The sequence below is a fragment of the Schistocerca serialis genome, chromosome 9 (assembly GCF_023864345.2).
Source record: "Schistocerca serialis cubense isolate TAMUIC-IGC-003099 chromosome 9, iqSchSeri2.2, whole genome shotgun sequence".
In the NCBI taxonomy this organism is placed as follows: Eukaryota; Metazoa; Arthropoda; class Insecta; order Orthoptera; family Acrididae; genus Schistocerca; species Schistocerca serialis.
This window is the reverse complement of record NC_064646.1, coordinates 445611714-445626511: the sequence shown is the minus strand read 5'-3', so window position 1 is coordinate 445626511 and position 14798 is coordinate 445611714. Positions and strand designations below refer to the sequence as shown.

Below are 14798 nucleotides of genomic sequence, written 5' to 3'. Positions count from 1 at the left end.
TTCTCCGTTTCGTTCTTCGTCGCGATTTCGGTTTGTACCGGAATTTCGTCGGCACAGAAGATCATGTCTGACACCGTCAGGAAGAATACGTTAGTCTTCTCGTTCGAGAAGGAAACCCGGCCGGTCCAACCCACTGCACTGGAGATCCATGACTGGCTCACCGAGGTAATCTGTATCAATTCTGACTCTGTTCACACCACGCAGTTAGATGCTGAAAAATACTGTGTTTATGTTAAATTTCTGAACTCCGTGACTGTCGATAAGTTAATTGCAAAATGGGGTAATTCTGTTGAATTTGTTCATCGAGATGGTTCAACAAGTAATGTTTCTGTACGAAAAGCTGATATCATGTACACCAATGTGAGGATTTTGAACGTTCCTATCGAAGTTGACAATCAGTTGATCAAAGACGCTCTATCTAAATATGGGGAAGTTAAATCCATCTATAACGAAAGATGGTCGAAGCTGTACAAGATACAGTGTTATAATGGCATTAGGTCCGTCGAAATGGAGGTGAAAGCCAATATTCCGTCCCATATATCTGTTGCAGGTCATAAAGCACATGTTGTTTATTCTGGACAGGAGCGTACGTGTAATATTTGTAACGAGACGGGTCATTTCAGACAAGATTGTCCACGCCGTGTTTTTGTCCTCCGGAATAATCTAACACAGCGTCAAAAATTGACCCTTAGCGACGTCTTACCAAGCAGCAACTCCCCTCCTTCTGCTAATGACAGTGGTGCAGGTACTTCTACAATGCCCGCTGTAACTAACACAGAGTTCCCACCTCTGCAAGTAATAACAAGTCACCCTTCTGTTCCCGAATGCGATCTTCAGAATAAGAAACGACCGTTGGAGGTGACTGATGACGGCTCGGACGGCGAGTCCTCCCGCAACTCCCCCTCCACCCGCAAACAGAAGCAGTGTGACGCAGATGTGTTAGAGGAAACAGACAGTACATGTATGGAAATGACGACAGCGGCTAAGACAACCCAACCGCTGTCGGCTGCCGCACAGGTACCAACCGACCACGGAGGCGAAGCAGTAACGGTTGTCGCGGCGACGGACGTGCCGCACTCCGAACCCCATGAGGTGACGGAGCAGAACCGCATTCACGAACTCACCGACCCCCAACCAACCGATTCAGTCAGTGCCCTGGAGTTAGTGCCGGAAGGACAAGGAAGTGGACGTCATGAACAGGACACTGTTGAGGCAGCTTCGGTCTCAACGGTGGTGAAGATAGACAACGCGAAGGACGGTGCGTTGACCCACGATGTCCAAAGACGTAGACTCAAACCGCAACCTAATCTCAAAGCTTCCCGTAACCAAAGCAAACAACAACCTGGAAAAGATGACGCAACGGCCAAGAATGTCCTGTATGAAATTATTACGGAAAAACCTAAGGATGTACCTTCAAGTACCATTAGTGATGGAAAGCCCCTCTGCAAAACTAAAACCCGAGAACTTAGGAATACTCCACCAAACTGAGGATCACATTTCAACAAAAAAAAAAAAAAAAAAAAGGGGAAAAAATATCGTTGAACCGCTTTATGTTCTGATTGTCCTATTGTCTTAGTCATTTTTCGGAGGAACCAAACGCAGTGGTTCATGTATTTTCCATACTCATAGGTATTTTTCTGTAGATTATTCTTGCAGGTGCTTGTTGACGTGGAATATTTTATCCCTTCTAGAAGCGACACAGCTCCCTGTTTTTCTCATTATTTTACAAATTTTTTTTATTCCTTTATGTACATTTTTATGTAAACTAAATGTCCCAGGCGTATACTTTTGCAACTATCAATATTAACAGGATTACATCGACGACTAAAATTGCGGCGCTCAAAGAGTACCTATATGAGTCAGGGACGGACATTGTTTTCCTACAAGAAGTTGTTCTCCCGAACCTTACAGTGCCAGGATATTTGTCTATTTCAAATGTCTCGCTTGACACTAACATAGGGACAGCAATTTTAGTCAGGGAGGGGATCCCTGTCACAGACATTGAAAGATTGGAATCCGGCAGAGCAATAGGTATAAAAGTCTTTGGTTTTACTCTTATCAATCTGTATGCCCCTTCCGGCACATCCAATAGAATGGCAAGAGCACAGTTCTTTAAAGACGAGATCATTTATTTATTGCGGAAAAACCCAACGGATCTTATAATCGGCGGTGATTTTAATTGTGTGATCAATAAAAAAGACCAGGTTCCAAATTTTAATAACTGCAATGAATTGAAGCGTTTTGTCACTGTTTTACAGCTTAAAGATGCTTGGGAAATAACGTCTCCCACATTTGTGGCTTTCACATATGTCGGTCCTCAATCACGAAGTAGGATTGACAGACTCTACATATCGCAAAGTCTAGTCAGCTCTTTCATTAAAGCGGAGACGACTCCTGTCTACTTTTCTGATCATAGTGCCGTGCTTGCTACCGTCAGCCTTACTGCGCAACCTACTCGTCGTTTCAGAAGTCAATGGCACCTTAACATGTCACTGATGCAGGAAGACGGACTCGAGGAAAGTTTGACAGAAGCGTGGGCGATGTGCCTCCGCTCCGTAAACAGGCATGTCTCAGTACTAGACTGGTGGTGCAACAGGGCACAGCCTAAACTGCGAAAAGTTCTCATCCATTATGGTGCACAACGATCGAAAGACTTGAAAAATTCCATAGAATTTTATTACACCATGCTGCGAAATCTATACGAGCAGGCAGACACTTCCAACATCCGTCTGATAGATATCAAGCGAACCAAGGCCAAATTGCTCAGCATTAAAAGACAGCAGATGGAGGGTCTGAAAATAAAATCAAAGGCTAAAACAGTCGTGGAGGATGAACATGCTTCCTTGTACCATTTACTGAGGCACGAAAGAAATAGGAGACGCACCTTCATCGATGGACTTCAGTCTGAAAATGGCGAGACACTCACGACTCAGAGAGACATCGTCAATGCAGTGCACAAGTATTACGAAGACCTATACTCAGTCAGTCCTGTATGTGAAGAGTCCTTCGATGATTACCTTAGTTCCATAGCTCCTCAGGTGTCGGACGAGGAAAACGAAAACCTTCTCGTCGAGTGTCCTAACGAAGAAATCTACAGAACCATCTGCAAGTCTCCTTTGAAGAAATCACCGGGACCGGATGGTTTGCCTGTTGAATTTTATATACGATACTGGCCTTTGATTGGTGACATGTTTACCCGAATCACAAACGAGGTACTTCAGGGAAAACAGATACCTTCTGTCTTTAAAGAGAGTACAATAGTACTCATTCCAAAAACTACTGCAAAAACAAACCTTAATAACTTTCGTCCTATCTCTCTGTTAAACTCTGATTATAAAATCATCGGCAGAATTATAAACAACAGACTCTCACAGCTCGCTACAAAGATAGTAAGCCCATACCAGTCATGTGTTCCTAATAGGAGTATTTTTAAAAGCATAGCTGAATATAGAGATGTAATTGCCATCACTGCTGTGACCAATATCAAATGTGCTATCATGTTTATTGACTTCCAGAAAGCTTTTGATCGTGTGGATCATAGATTCCTTAATGCCACACTGAAGAAAATAGGTTTTAATGAGCGCGTCCTAAGTGTGATTAGAAATATTGCAACAGGAATCAGCGCTTGTATCTCAGTCAACAGCCAGAGGACAAAGCAGATCCAGATCAGGCGTGGCGTGCCTCAAGGCAGCCCCCTCTCAATGCTCCTCTTCGTGCTGTCTTTAGAGCCTTTTCTCCGCAGTGTTCATGTCACCCTGACTGGCCTCACATTATCTGCTCACCGAACTGTTATAAACGCCTATGCCGATGATGTCGGAGTCGTAGTGCGTAATGCCGAAGACATTTCGAAATTGGACATACTAATTAAGAAGTACTGTAGCGTCTCCGGAGCGAGTCTCAACGCAAACAAAAGCAAACTTTTAAACCTACGGGGTTTTCAACACACCACAATAGCCTGGGCGACAAAAGTCACCCAGTGCAAAGCACTGGGAATAACGCTGACGCCTTGTCCATTGAAAATGGCAGCTATCAATTGGAGAAATACGTCAGGACAAATTCTTGGAATAACAAGAGAAAACCTTTCCCGTAATATGAACCAGTTTCAGAGGGTACTTTTCATTAACAACTGCCTCCTCTCCAAAGGTTACTTTACAGCGCAGATCTTCCCGTTACCAAAAATGATTGGAAAACAGATAATGTCTACCATTGCCAGTTATCTGTGGAGAGGTGAAATATTCCGAGTAGCTGCAACAACAGCGACCTTAGATCCCAGGAAAGGAGGTTTAGGTTTAGTTGACATTCGAAATAAGGCGTCTGCACTTTTTATAAAAAGGACCGCCACTATCCTTAGCGACCACGCTGACAGCATCACAACTAAATTATTTGAAGTTGTCAGGCCTGCAAGTCTACAGCCACCGGTGAATGTGCAAAAAATCAACAACCGGCTCCAGCACGTTCGAGTATATTTCGTGGAACTCAGCTATCTTGGCAATGCCATAATCAACTCCCGACGGATCACGGCCCGCGATATTCTGTGTCATCGAAGGAAAATGGAGGGGAGAAACAAATTAGAAAGCAAATACCCACATTTTGATTGGGACGCCATATGGGAAAATATTCATATGCGTGGTCTTCCATCCGACGTCAAATCAACATGGTATAAAACAGTGAATGGGACCATCAGCACTAATGAAAGGCTACATGCAATCGGCATTGGCGAAACGAATCTATGTCTTAAATGCAAACTGATCGATACGTTAGTGCACAGATTAACGTGCGGTGGGAATCTACAAATCTGCAATTGGATTAGAGAACAACTTGCATTTCTTACGAGGTCTTCGGTAGAAAATTTTCCCCCTGTGACATTCCTCAGGCCTCAGACTCGATATTTTCCCGCAGCAAAAAACAACTCCGTCCACTGGTTAATGGGACACTATGTGAACTACGTAATTAATCACCTAGGATCTGACAATTCCATTGAGTTTTACGTGAACTTGAAGTTTGCTTTTTATAGAGCCCTGAAATATAAAGATCACAAGAAGAACTACGGCAATATGCTAAAAATAGTATTTGAGCGACTGGGCATTGGTTGACATGCGGCTGAGATAAACACACATCATTTCTTTAAGCGAATGGACGCTTGTTTTTCTAAAAACCAGGAAAAAGAAAAAATTACAATTTTCCAGCTTCATATAACCATCAATTATACTCTGCTAACTCAGAAGGCTATTTTGTTTCGTTTCCACAGCAGAAGCCGGAAAAAAAAAACGTTAAAAAGAAAAAAAAAAAAAAAATAAGAACAAGAAACAACAAAAAATCACCATCGTAGGGTACAGATATGGAAGTCTCATTCTTTTAATGGAAGAGGATTTTTCTCCTTTTTTTTTTATTATTATTATACCTATCAAGAAGACAATAAGGCTATGGCAATAGTGCCTTACCATAACACTTATTTTTTGCATTCAATGAAGTTTCTTTCCCTTACAAGAAAAAAAAAAAAGCGAAAATAAAACAAACAAACTAATATAAACAAAAAAAAAAACTAGAACATGAGCAACCAAATATACACAATCAGCATCCATTGCTTCATGATTACTTTTCTGCTACAAAGAGGCATGTTTTTTGTTGTCAAGAAGCAGTGGGAATAATATATATCTACTAAATAAATACCGCACACGCTACAAGCTATCAGCTTCAATTGCTAATGCCTCAACATCAACTAAATTTTTTGTCTAAAATGCAGGATCAATCGGTTCAGGAGTAGGATGAACACAAAGCATAGCTTCCATACTCCGTCAAGAATATTATCATGAAGCAACAGCAGCGGGACTGGGGGGAGACATCACGGCCAGGCCTCAAGTCTCAGACCCCTGCCCGTTTTGCCTCCACCCGCCTCATGCTGTTAATCTTCTATTCTCCTTCAAAAATTAAACAAAAAATAAAAAAAAAAAAAAATAAATAAAAAAAAAGTGGTTAAGGCGTCTGAAAAATAAAAAAAAAAAAAAAAAGGGGTATGATTCCTGCTTCGGGTGCAGGAGGTCCCGGGTTCATATCCCGGACGAGCCCTTGCGTTTTAAAAAAAAGAAAAAAAAAAAAAAAAAAAAAAAAAAAAAAGTGGCGCAATTGGTTAGCGCACGGTACTTATAAGGCAGTAGCCGTGAGCAATGCCGGGGTTGTGAGTTCGAGCCTCACCTGGGGCATACTTTTAATTCTTAGCAGCTGTCTCTGACAGCAACAGGAGGCTATGTTTGAGATGTATCAGCTATTTGAGTAACATAATTGTGCATTCGAGACGCTAGCTGCGTCTTCCTCGGTAGTATAGTGGTTAGTATCCCCGCCTGTCACGCGGGAGACCGGGGTTCGATTCCCCGCCGGGGAGGCACATCCGATTTTTAATTGCTGCTCTATCACTCGCCGAACTTAGTGTAGGACGTTTGCGGCTACTAGCACCATATCTCTCGCACACAGGCATGTGTGTACAGCGCATCCTCGGTGGTATAGTGGTTAGTATCCCCGCCTGTCACGCGGAAGACCGGGGTTCGATTCCCCGCCGGGGAGATGCGATTTTTATCTCACAAACCTGTTCGAGTGTTGCGCGTATGGGGGTCGTAAGAGCATAAACTTTGCGATCGTGGAGTGTAGTTGGTGCGAAATCTTAAAAAATGCTACATCTTAGGAAGTGGTTCTCGCATTCTTCACACTTCAGAATTACGGGGTTTGCTGTTAACGCTGAATCAAAGCACCCCAGCCGACGCTGTGGGCGTAATAATCGAGCTCGACACAGTCCGCAAAAGAAATAATTTTAGCAGAGCGTGGTTTCGATCCACGGACGTCTGGGTTATGGGCCCAGCACGCTTCCACTGCGCCACTCTGCTGGCTGGGGTTGCGCCGGCTCTGCGCCACGTGACGTGGGACACTTGGAAAGTGTTGTCTGCGTCGCTTTCACACGCCTGTATTTAATTGCGTATCATCTCCTACAGCTCTCAGCTTGACTTGTCTCGACTTTGCTCGACTGACGCTACGCTGACGCTTGCAGGCAGCGATATTTACCACGATCGACTCGACATGCAGCTGCGAGATGCACAGGAGCAACAAAGCACTCCACGATGCGGCGACATACGAAATCCACTGGCCAGCTACGCGTCGGCAACTAACAAAATGCCGACCCTGCCAGGATTCGAACCTGGAATCTTCTGATCCGTAGTCAGACGCGTTATCCGTTGCGCCACAGGGCCAGTGGCAGCATTTCTTTCTACGAGACAAGTGCAATTCGCTAAGAAACGTGTTCTCCATGGCTGAGCAAGCTCCCAAGGAAGGTACCTCTCGTCCAGCTGCGTGGCCGCAGTGCGCCTGCAGAGCTTAGAGCTTGCCACGCATCTGCTCTCGCTGTTCGACAGGTAGCAGAAGGCAAGGCGCGCGTTTTCCCGCGTTTTCTCGACGACCAGAGCCGGTTGATGTGCATGTAAGCGTAGCATATGAAACAAGAATAGCACGAAGCATTGGTAGTCAGGTGCCAAAGTCGCAGTATGGCATCAGGTGGCGATCGTATGTTTCTGTGGCCACCACTGGTTTGCAGCAAAGTGAATACCGCTAACTGAGAGCACTGTGTTGTAGCCCCAGTGGCGCAATTGGTTAGCGCACGGTACTTATAAGGCAGTAGCCGTGAGCAATGCCGGGGTTGTGAGTTCGAGCCTCACCTGGGGCATACTTTTAATTCTTAGCAGCTGTCTCTGACAGCAACAGGAGGCTAGGTTTGAGATGTATCAGCTATTTGAGTAACATAATTGTGCATTCGAGACGCTAGCTGCGTCTTCCTCGGTAGTATGGTGGTTAGTATACCCGCCTGTCACGCGGGAGACCGGGGTTCGATTCCCCGCCGGGGAGATGCGATTTTTATCTCACAAACCTGTTCGAGTGTTGCGCGTATGGGGGTCGTAAGAGCATAAACTTTGCGATCGTGGAGTGTAGTTGGTGCGAAATCTTAAAAAATGCTACATCTTAGGAAGTGGTTCTCGCATTCTTCACACTTCAGAATTACGGGGTTTGCTGTTAACGCTGAATCAAAGCACCCCAGCCGACGCTGTGGGCGTAATAATCGAGCTCGACACAGTCCGCAAAAGAAATAATTTTAGCAGAGCGTGGTTTCGATCCACGGACGTCTGGGTTATGGGCCCAGCACGCTTCCACTGCGCCACTCTGCTGGCTGGGGTTGCGCCGGCTCTGCGCCACGTGACGTGGGACACTTGGAAAGTGTTGTCTGCGTCGCTTTCACACGCCTGTATTTAATTGCGTATCATCTCCTACAGCTCTCAGCTTGACTTGTCTCGACTGACGCTACGCTGACGCCTGCAGGCAGCGATATTTACCACGATCGACTCGACATGAAGCTGCGAGATGCACAGGAGCAACAAAGCACTCCACGATGAAGCGACATACGAAATCCACTGGCCAGCTACGCGTCGGCAACTAACAAAATGCCGACACTGCCAGGATTCGAACCTGGAATCTTCTGATCCGTAGTCAGACGCGTTATCCGTTGCGCCACAGGGCCAGTGGCAGCATTTCTTTCTACGAGACAAGTGCAATTCGCTAAGAAACGTGTTCTCCATGGCTGAGCAAGCTCCCAAGGAAGGTACCTCTCGTCCAGCTGCGTGGCCGCAGTGCGCCTGCAGAGCTTAGAGCTTGCCACGCATCTGCTCTCGCTGTTCGACAGGTAGCAGAAGGCAAGGCGCGCGTTTTCCCGCGTTTTCTCGACGACCAGAGCCGGTTGATGTGCATGTAAGCGTAGCATATGAAACAAGAATAGCACGAAGCATTGGTAGTCAGGTGCCAAAGTCGCAGTATGGCATCAGGTGGCGATCGTATGTTTCTGTGGCCACCACTGGTTTGCAGCAAAGTGAATACCGCTAACTGAGAGCACTGTGTTGTAGCCCCAGTGGCGCAATTGGTTAGCGCACGGTACTTATAAGGCAGTAGCCGTGAGCAATGCCGGGGTTGTGAGTTCGAGCCTCACCTGGGGCATACTTTTAATTCTTAGCAGCTGTCTCTGACAGCAACAGGAGGCTAGGTTTGAGATGTATCAGCTATTTGAGTAACATAATTGTGCATTCGAGACGCTAGCTGCGTCTTCCTCGGTAGTATGGTGGTTAGTATACCCGCCTGTCACGCGGGAGACCGGGGTTCGATTCCCCGCCGGGGAGATGCGATTTTTATCTCACAAACCTGTTCGAGTGTTGCGCGTATGGGGGTCGTAAGAGCATAAACTTTGCGATCGTGGAGTGTAGTTGGTGCGAAATCTTAAAAAATGCTACATCTTAGGAAGTGGTTCTCGCATTCTTCACACTTCAGAATTACGGGGTTTGCTGTTAACGCTGAATCAAAGCACCCCAGCCGACGCTGTGGGCGTAATAATCGAGCTCGACACAGTCCGCAAAAGAAATAATTTTAGCAGAGCGTGGTTTCGATCCACGGACGTCTGGGTTATGGGCCCAGCACGCTTCCACTGCGCCACTCTGCTGGCTGGGGTTGCGCCGGCTCTGCGCCACGTGACGTGGGACACTTGGAAAGTGTTGTCTGCGTCGCTTTCACACGCCTGTATTTAATTGCGTATCATCTCCTACAGCTCTCAGCTTGACTTGTCTCGACTGACGCTACGCTGACGCCTGCAGGCAGCGATATTTACCACGATCGACTCGACATGAAGCTGCGAGATGCACAGGAGCAACAAAGCACTCCACGATGAAGCGACATACGAAATCCACTGGCCAGCTACGCGTCGGCAACTAACAAAATGCCGACACTGCCAGGATTCGAACCTGGAATCTTCTGATCCGTAGTCAGACGCGTTATCCGTTGCGCCACAGGGCCAGTGGCAGCATTTCTTTCTACGAGACAAGTGCAATTCGCTAAGAAACGTGTTCTCCATGGCTGAGCAAGCTCCCAAGGAAGGTACCTCTCGTCCAGCTGCGTGGCCGCAGTGCGCCTGCAGAGCTTAGAGCTTGCCACGCATCTGCTCTCGCTGTTCGACAGGTAGCAGAAGGCAAGGCGCGCGTTTTCCCGCGTTTTCTCGACGACCAGAGCCGGTTGATGTGCATGTAAGCGTAGCATATGAAACAAGAATAGCACGAAGCATTGGTAGTCAGGTGCCAAAGTCGCAGTATGGCATCAGGTGGCGATCGTATGTTTCTGTGGCCACCACTGGTTTGCAGCAAAGTGAATACCGCTAACTGAGAGCACTGTGTTGTAGCCCCAGTGGCGCAATTGGTTAGCGCACGGTACTTATAAGGCAGTAGCCGTGAGCAATGCCGGGGTTGTGAGTTCGAGCCTCACCTGGGGCATACTTTTAATTCTTAGCAGCTGTCTCTGACAGCAACAGGAGGCTAGGTTTGAGATGTATCAGCTATTTGAGTAACATAATTGTGCATTCGAGACGCTAGCTGCGTCTTCCTCGGTAGTATGGTGGTTAGTATACCCGCCTGTCACGCGGGAGACCGGGGTTCGATTCCCCGCCGGGGAGATGCGATTTTTATCTCACAAACCTGTTCGAGTGTTGCGCGTATGGGGGTCGTAAGAGCATAAACTTTGCGATCGTGGAGTGTAGTTGGTGCGAAATCTTAAAAAATGCTACATCTTAGGAAGTGGTTCTCGCATTCTTCACACTTCAGAATTACGGGGTTTGCTGTTAACGCTGAATCAAAGCACCCCAGCCGACGCTGTGGGCGTAATAATCGAGCTCGACACAGTCCGCAAAAGAAATAATTTTAGCAGAGCGTGGTTTCGATCCACGGACGTCTGGGTTATGGGCCCAGCACGCTTCCACTGCGCCACTCTGCTGGCTGGGGTTGCGCCGGCTCTGCGCCACGTGACGTGGGACACTTGGAAAGTGTTGTCTGCGTCGCTTTCACACGCCTGTATTTAATTGCGTATCATCTCCTACAGCTCTCAGCTTGACTTGTCTCGACTTTGCTCGACTGACGCTACGCTGACGCCTGCAGGCAGCGATATTTACCACGATCGACTCGACATGCAGCTGCGAGATGCACAGGAGCAACAAAGCACTCCACGATGCGGCGACATACGAAATCCACTGGCCAGCTACGCGTCGGCAACTAACAAAATGCCGACCCTGCCAGGATTCGAACCTCGAATCTTCTGATCCGTAGTCAGACGCGTTATCCGTTGCGCCACAGGGCCAGTGGCAGCATTTCTTTCTACGAGACAAGTGCAATTCGCTAAGAAACGTGTTCTCCATGGCTGAGCAAGCTCCCAAGGAAGGTACCTCTCGTCCAGCTGCGTGGCCGCAGTGCGCCTGCAGAGCTTAGAGCTTGCCACGCATCTGCTCTCGCTGTTCGACAGGTAGCAGAAGGCAAGGCGCGCGTTTTCCCGCGTTTTCTCGACGACCAGAGCCGGTTGATGTGCATGTAAGCGTAGCATATGAAACAAGAATAGCACGAAGCATTGGTAGTCAGGTGCCAAAGTCGCAGTATGGCATCAGGTGGCGATCGTATGTTTCTGTGGCCACCACTGGTTTGCAGCAAAGTGAATACCGCTAACTGAGAGCACTGTGTTGTAGCCCCAGTGGCGCAATTGGTTAGCGCACGGTACTTATAAGGCAGTAGCCGTGAGCAATGCCGGGGTTGTGAGTTCGAGCCTCACCTGGGGCATACTTTTAATTCTTAGCAGCTGTCTCTGACAGCAACAGGAGGCTAGGTTTGAGATGTATCAGCTATTTGAGTAACATAATTGTGCATTCGAGACGCTAGCTGCGTCTTCCTCGGTAGTATGGTGGTTAGTATACCCGCCTGTCACGCGGGAGACCGGGGTTCGATTCCCCGCCGGGGAGATGCGATTTTTATCTCACAAACCTGTTCGAGTGTTGCGCGTATGGGGGTCGTAAGAGCATAAACTTTGCGATCGTGGAGTGTAGTTGGTGCGAAATCTTAAAAAATGCTACATCTTAGGAAGTGGTTCTCGCATTCTTCACACTTCAGAATTACGGGGTTTGCTGTTAACGCTGAATCAAAGCACCCCAGCCGACGCTGTGGGCGTAATAATCGAGCTCGACACAGTCCGCAAAAGAAATAATTTTAGCAGAGCGTGGTTTCGATCCACGGACGTCTGGGTTATGGGCCCAGCACGCTTCCACTGCGCCACTCTGCTGGCTGGGGTTGCGCCGGCTCTGCGCCACGTGACGTGGGACACTTGGAAAGTGTTGTCTGCGTCGCTTTCACACGCCTGTATTTAATTGCGTATCATCTCCTACAGCTCTCAGCTTGACTTGTCTCGACTGACGCTACGCTGACGCCTGCAGGCAGCGATATTTACCACGATCGACTCGACATGAAGCTGCGAGATGCACAGGAGCAACAAAGCACTCCACGATGAAGCGACATACGAAATCCACTGGCCAGCTACGCGTCGGCAACTAACAAAATGCCGACACTGCCAGGATTCGAACCTGGAATCTTCTGATCCGTAGTCAGACGCGTTATCCGTTGCGCCACAGGGCCAGTGGCAGCATTTCTTTCTACGAGACAAGTGCAATTCGCTAAGAAACGTGTTCTCCATGGCTGAGCAAGCTCCCAAGGAAGGTACCTCTCGTCCAGCTGCGTGGCCGCAGTGCGCCTGCAGAGCTTAGAGCTTGCCACGCATCTGCTCTCGCTGTTCGACAGGTAGCAGAAGGCAAGGCGCGCGTTTTCCCGCGTTTTCTCGACGACCAGAGCCGGTTGATGTGCATGTAAGCGTAGCATATGAAACAAGAATAGCACGAAGCATTGGTAGTCAGGTGCCAAAGTCGCAGTATGGCATCAGGTGGCGATCGTATGTTTCTGTGGCCACCACTGGTTTGCAGCAAAGTGAATACCGCTAACTGAGAGCACTGTGTTGTAGCCCCAGTGGCGCAATTGGTTAGCGCACGGTACTTATAAGGCAGTAGCCGTGAGCAATGCCGGGGTTGTGAGTTCGAGCCTCACCTGGGGCATACTTTTAATTCTTAGCAGCTGTCTCTGACAGCAACAGGAGGCTATGTTTGAGATGTATCAGCTATTTGAGTAACATAATTGTGCATTCGAGACGCTAGCTGCGTCTTCCTCGGTAGTATAGTGGTTAGTATCCCCGCCTGTCACGCGGGAGACTGGGGTTCGATTCCCCGCCGGGGAGGCACATCCGATTTTTAATTGCTGCTCTATCACTCGCCGAACTTAGTGTAGGACGTTTGCGGCTACTAGCACCATATCTCTCGCACACAGGCATGTGTGTACAGCGCATCCTCGGTGGTATAGTGGTTAGTATCCCCGCCTGTCACGCGGAAGACCGGGGTTCGATTCCCCGCCGGGGAGATGCGATTTTTATCTCACAAACCTGTTCGAGTGTTGCGCGTATGGGGGTCGTAAGAGCATAAACTTTGCGATCGTGGAGTGTAGTTGGTGCGAAATCTTAAAAAATGCTACATCTTAGGAAGTGGTTCTCGCATTCTTCACACTTCAGAATTACGGGGTTTGCTGTTAACGCTGAATCAAAGCACCCCAGCCGACGCTGTGGGCGTAATAATCGAGCTCGACACAGTCCGCAAAAGAAATAATTTTAGCAGAGCGTGGTTTCGATCCACGGACGTCTGGGTTATGGGCCCAGCACGCTTCCACTGCGCCACTCTGCTGGCTGGGGTTGCGCCGGCTCTGCGCCACGTGACGTGGGACACTTGGAAAGTGTTGTCTGCGTCGCTTTCACACGCCTGTATTTAATTGCGTATCATCTCCTACAGCTCTCAGCTTGACTTGTCTCGACTTTGCTCGACTGACGCTACGCTGACGCTTGCAGGCAGCGATATTTACCACGATCGACTCGACATGCAGCTGCGAGATGCACAGGAGCAACAAAGCACTCCACGATGCGGCGACATACGAAATCCACTGGCCAGCTACGCGTCGGCAACTAACAAAATGCCGACCCTGCCAGGATTCGAACCTGGAATCTTCTGATCCGTAGTCAGACGCGTTATCCGTTGCGCCACAGGGCCAGTGGCAGCATTTCTTTCTACGAGACAAGTGCAATTCGCTAAGAAACGTGTTCTCCATGGCTGAGCAAGCTCCCAAGGAAGGTACCTCTCGTCCAGCTGCGTGGCCGCAGTGCGCCTGCAGAGCTTAGAGCTTGCCACGCATCTGCTCTCGCTGTTCGACAGGTAGCAGAAGGCAAGGCGCGCGTTTTCCCGCGTTTTCTCGACGACCAGAGCCGGTTGATGTGCATGTAAGCGTAGCATATGAAACAAGAATAGCACGAAGCATTGGTAGTCAGGTGCCAAAGTCGCAGTATGGCATCAGGTGGCGATCGTATGTTTCTGTGGCCACCACTGGTTTGCAGCAAAGTGAATACCGCTAACTGAGAGCACTGTGTTGTAGCCCCAGTGGCGCAATTGGTTAGCGCACGGTACTTATAAGGCAGTAGCCGTGAGCAATGCCGGGGTTGTGAGTTCGAGCCTCACCTGGGGCATACTTTTAATTCTTAGCAGCTGTCTCTGACAGCAACAGGAGGCTAGGTTTGAGATGTATCAGCTATTTGAGTAACATAATTGTGCATTCGAGACGCTAGCTGCGTCTTCCTCGGTAGTATGGTGGTTAGTATACCCGCCTGTCACGCGGGAGACCGGGGTTCGATTCCCCGCCGGGGAGATGCGATTTTTATCTCACAAACCTGTTCGAGTGTTGCGCGTATGGGGGTCGTAAGAGCATAAACTTTGCGATCGTGGAGTGTAGTTGGTGCGAAATCTTAAAAAATGCTACATCTTAGGAAGTGGTTCTCGCATT

General features: G+C 48.2%; 27 non-coding genes across 27 annotated transcripts; 15 read left to right on the top strand and 12 right to left on the bottom strand.

Moving 5' to 3' along the window:
* Nucleotides 1–6307: 6307 nt before the first annotated feature.
* Nucleotides 6308–6379, top strand: Trnad-guc (transfer RNA aspartic acid (anticodon GUC)). The gene has a single exon. It is a non-coding gene; the product is annotated as a tRNA-Asp (tRNA).
* A 107-nt stretch (nt 6380–6486) lies between these two features.
* Trnad-guc (transfer RNA aspartic acid (anticodon GUC)) lies at nt 6487–6558 on the top strand. Its single transcript has one exon. It is a non-coding gene; the product is annotated as a tRNA-Asp (tRNA).
* Nucleotides 6559–6803: 245 nt separating this feature from the next.
* On the bottom strand, nt 6804–6875 carry Trnam-cau (transfer RNA methionine (anticodon CAU)). The gene has a single exon. It is a non-coding gene; the product is annotated as a tRNA-Met (tRNA).
* Nucleotides 6876–7162: 287 nt separating this feature from the next.
* On the bottom strand, nt 7163–7235 carry Trnar-acg (transfer RNA arginine (anticodon ACG)). The gene has a single exon. It is a non-coding gene; the product is annotated as a tRNA-Arg (tRNA).
* Nucleotides 7236–7613: 378 nt separating this feature from the next.
* On the top strand, nt 7614–7705 carry Trnai-uau (transfer RNA isoleucine (anticodon UAU)). The gene is given in 2 exon segments: nt 7614–7651; nt 7670–7705. It is a non-coding gene; the product is annotated as a tRNA-Ile (tRNA).
* A 107-nt stretch (nt 7706–7812) lies between these two features.
* Trnad-guc (transfer RNA aspartic acid (anticodon GUC)) lies at nt 7813–7884 on the top strand. The gene has a single exon. It is a non-coding gene; the product is annotated as a tRNA-Asp (tRNA).
* Nucleotides 7885–8129: 245 nt separating this feature from the next.
* On the bottom strand, nt 8130–8201 carry Trnam-cau (transfer RNA methionine (anticodon CAU)). The gene has a single exon. It is a non-coding gene; the product is annotated as a tRNA-Met (tRNA).
* Nucleotides 8202–8478: 277 nt separating this feature from the next.
* On the bottom strand, nt 8479–8551 carry Trnar-acg (transfer RNA arginine (anticodon ACG)). The gene has a single exon. It is a non-coding gene; the product is annotated as a tRNA-Arg (tRNA).
* A 378-nt stretch (nt 8552–8929) lies between these two features.
* Nucleotides 8930–9021, top strand: Trnai-uau (transfer RNA isoleucine (anticodon UAU)). The gene is given in 2 exon segments: nt 8930–8967; nt 8986–9021. It is a non-coding gene; the product is annotated as a tRNA-Ile (tRNA).
* A 107-nt stretch (nt 9022–9128) lies between these two features.
* Nucleotides 9129–9200, top strand: Trnad-guc (transfer RNA aspartic acid (anticodon GUC)). Its single transcript has one exon. It is a non-coding gene; the product is annotated as a tRNA-Asp (tRNA).
* Nucleotides 9201–9445: 245 nt separating this feature from the next.
* Nucleotides 9446–9517, bottom strand: Trnam-cau (transfer RNA methionine (anticodon CAU)). Its single transcript has one exon. It is a non-coding gene; the product is annotated as a tRNA-Met (tRNA).
* A 277-nt stretch (nt 9518–9794) lies between these two features.
* Trnar-acg (transfer RNA arginine (anticodon ACG)) lies at nt 9795–9867 on the bottom strand. Its single transcript has one exon. It is a non-coding gene; the product is annotated as a tRNA-Arg (tRNA).
* A 378-nt stretch (nt 9868–10245) lies between these two features.
* Trnai-uau (transfer RNA isoleucine (anticodon UAU)) lies at nt 10246–10337 on the top strand. The gene is given in 2 exon segments: nt 10246–10283; nt 10302–10337. It is a non-coding gene; the product is annotated as a tRNA-Ile (tRNA).
* A 107-nt stretch (nt 10338–10444) lies between these two features.
* Nucleotides 10445–10516, top strand: Trnad-guc (transfer RNA aspartic acid (anticodon GUC)). The gene has a single exon. It is a non-coding gene; the product is annotated as a tRNA-Asp (tRNA).
* A 245-nt stretch (nt 10517–10761) lies between these two features.
* On the bottom strand, nt 10762–10833 carry Trnam-cau (transfer RNA methionine (anticodon CAU)). Its single transcript has one exon. It is a non-coding gene; the product is annotated as a tRNA-Met (tRNA).
* Nucleotides 10834–11120: 287 nt separating this feature from the next.
* Nucleotides 11121–11193, bottom strand: Trnar-acg (transfer RNA arginine (anticodon ACG)). The gene has a single exon. It is a non-coding gene; the product is annotated as a tRNA-Arg (tRNA).
* Nucleotides 11194–11571: 378 nt separating this feature from the next.
* Trnai-uau (transfer RNA isoleucine (anticodon UAU)) lies at nt 11572–11663 on the top strand. The gene is given in 2 exon segments: nt 11572–11609; nt 11628–11663. It is a non-coding gene; the product is annotated as a tRNA-Ile (tRNA).
* Nucleotides 11664–11770: 107 nt separating this feature from the next.
* Nucleotides 11771–11842, top strand: Trnad-guc (transfer RNA aspartic acid (anticodon GUC)). Its single transcript has one exon. It is a non-coding gene; the product is annotated as a tRNA-Asp (tRNA).
* A 245-nt stretch (nt 11843–12087) lies between these two features.
* Trnam-cau (transfer RNA methionine (anticodon CAU)) lies at nt 12088–12159 on the bottom strand. The gene has a single exon. It is a non-coding gene; the product is annotated as a tRNA-Met (tRNA).
* A 277-nt stretch (nt 12160–12436) lies between these two features.
* On the bottom strand, nt 12437–12509 carry Trnar-acg (transfer RNA arginine (anticodon ACG)). Its single transcript has one exon. It is a non-coding gene; the product is annotated as a tRNA-Arg (tRNA).
* A 378-nt stretch (nt 12510–12887) lies between these two features.
* Nucleotides 12888–12979, top strand: Trnai-uau (transfer RNA isoleucine (anticodon UAU)). Its single transcript is given in 2 exon segments — nt 12888–12925; nt 12944–12979. It is a non-coding gene; the product is annotated as a tRNA-Ile (tRNA).
* A 107-nt stretch (nt 12980–13086) lies between these two features.
* Nucleotides 13087–13158, top strand: Trnad-guc (transfer RNA aspartic acid (anticodon GUC)). The gene has a single exon. It is a non-coding gene; the product is annotated as a tRNA-Asp (tRNA).
* Nucleotides 13159–13265: 107 nt separating this feature from the next.
* Nucleotides 13266–13337, top strand: Trnad-guc (transfer RNA aspartic acid (anticodon GUC)). The gene has a single exon. It is a non-coding gene; the product is annotated as a tRNA-Asp (tRNA).
* Nucleotides 13338–13582: 245 nt separating this feature from the next.
* On the bottom strand, nt 13583–13654 carry Trnam-cau (transfer RNA methionine (anticodon CAU)). Its single transcript has one exon. It is a non-coding gene; the product is annotated as a tRNA-Met (tRNA).
* A 287-nt stretch (nt 13655–13941) lies between these two features.
* On the bottom strand, nt 13942–14014 carry Trnar-acg (transfer RNA arginine (anticodon ACG)). Its single transcript has one exon. It is a non-coding gene; the product is annotated as a tRNA-Arg (tRNA).
* Nucleotides 14015–14392: 378 nt separating this feature from the next.
* Nucleotides 14393–14484, top strand: Trnai-uau (transfer RNA isoleucine (anticodon UAU)). Its single transcript is given in 2 exon segments — nt 14393–14430; nt 14449–14484. It is a non-coding gene; the product is annotated as a tRNA-Ile (tRNA).
* A 107-nt stretch (nt 14485–14591) lies between these two features.
* Trnad-guc (transfer RNA aspartic acid (anticodon GUC)) lies at nt 14592–14663 on the top strand. The gene has a single exon. It is a non-coding gene; the product is annotated as a tRNA-Asp (tRNA).
* Nucleotides 14664–14798: the final 135 nt, after the last annotated feature.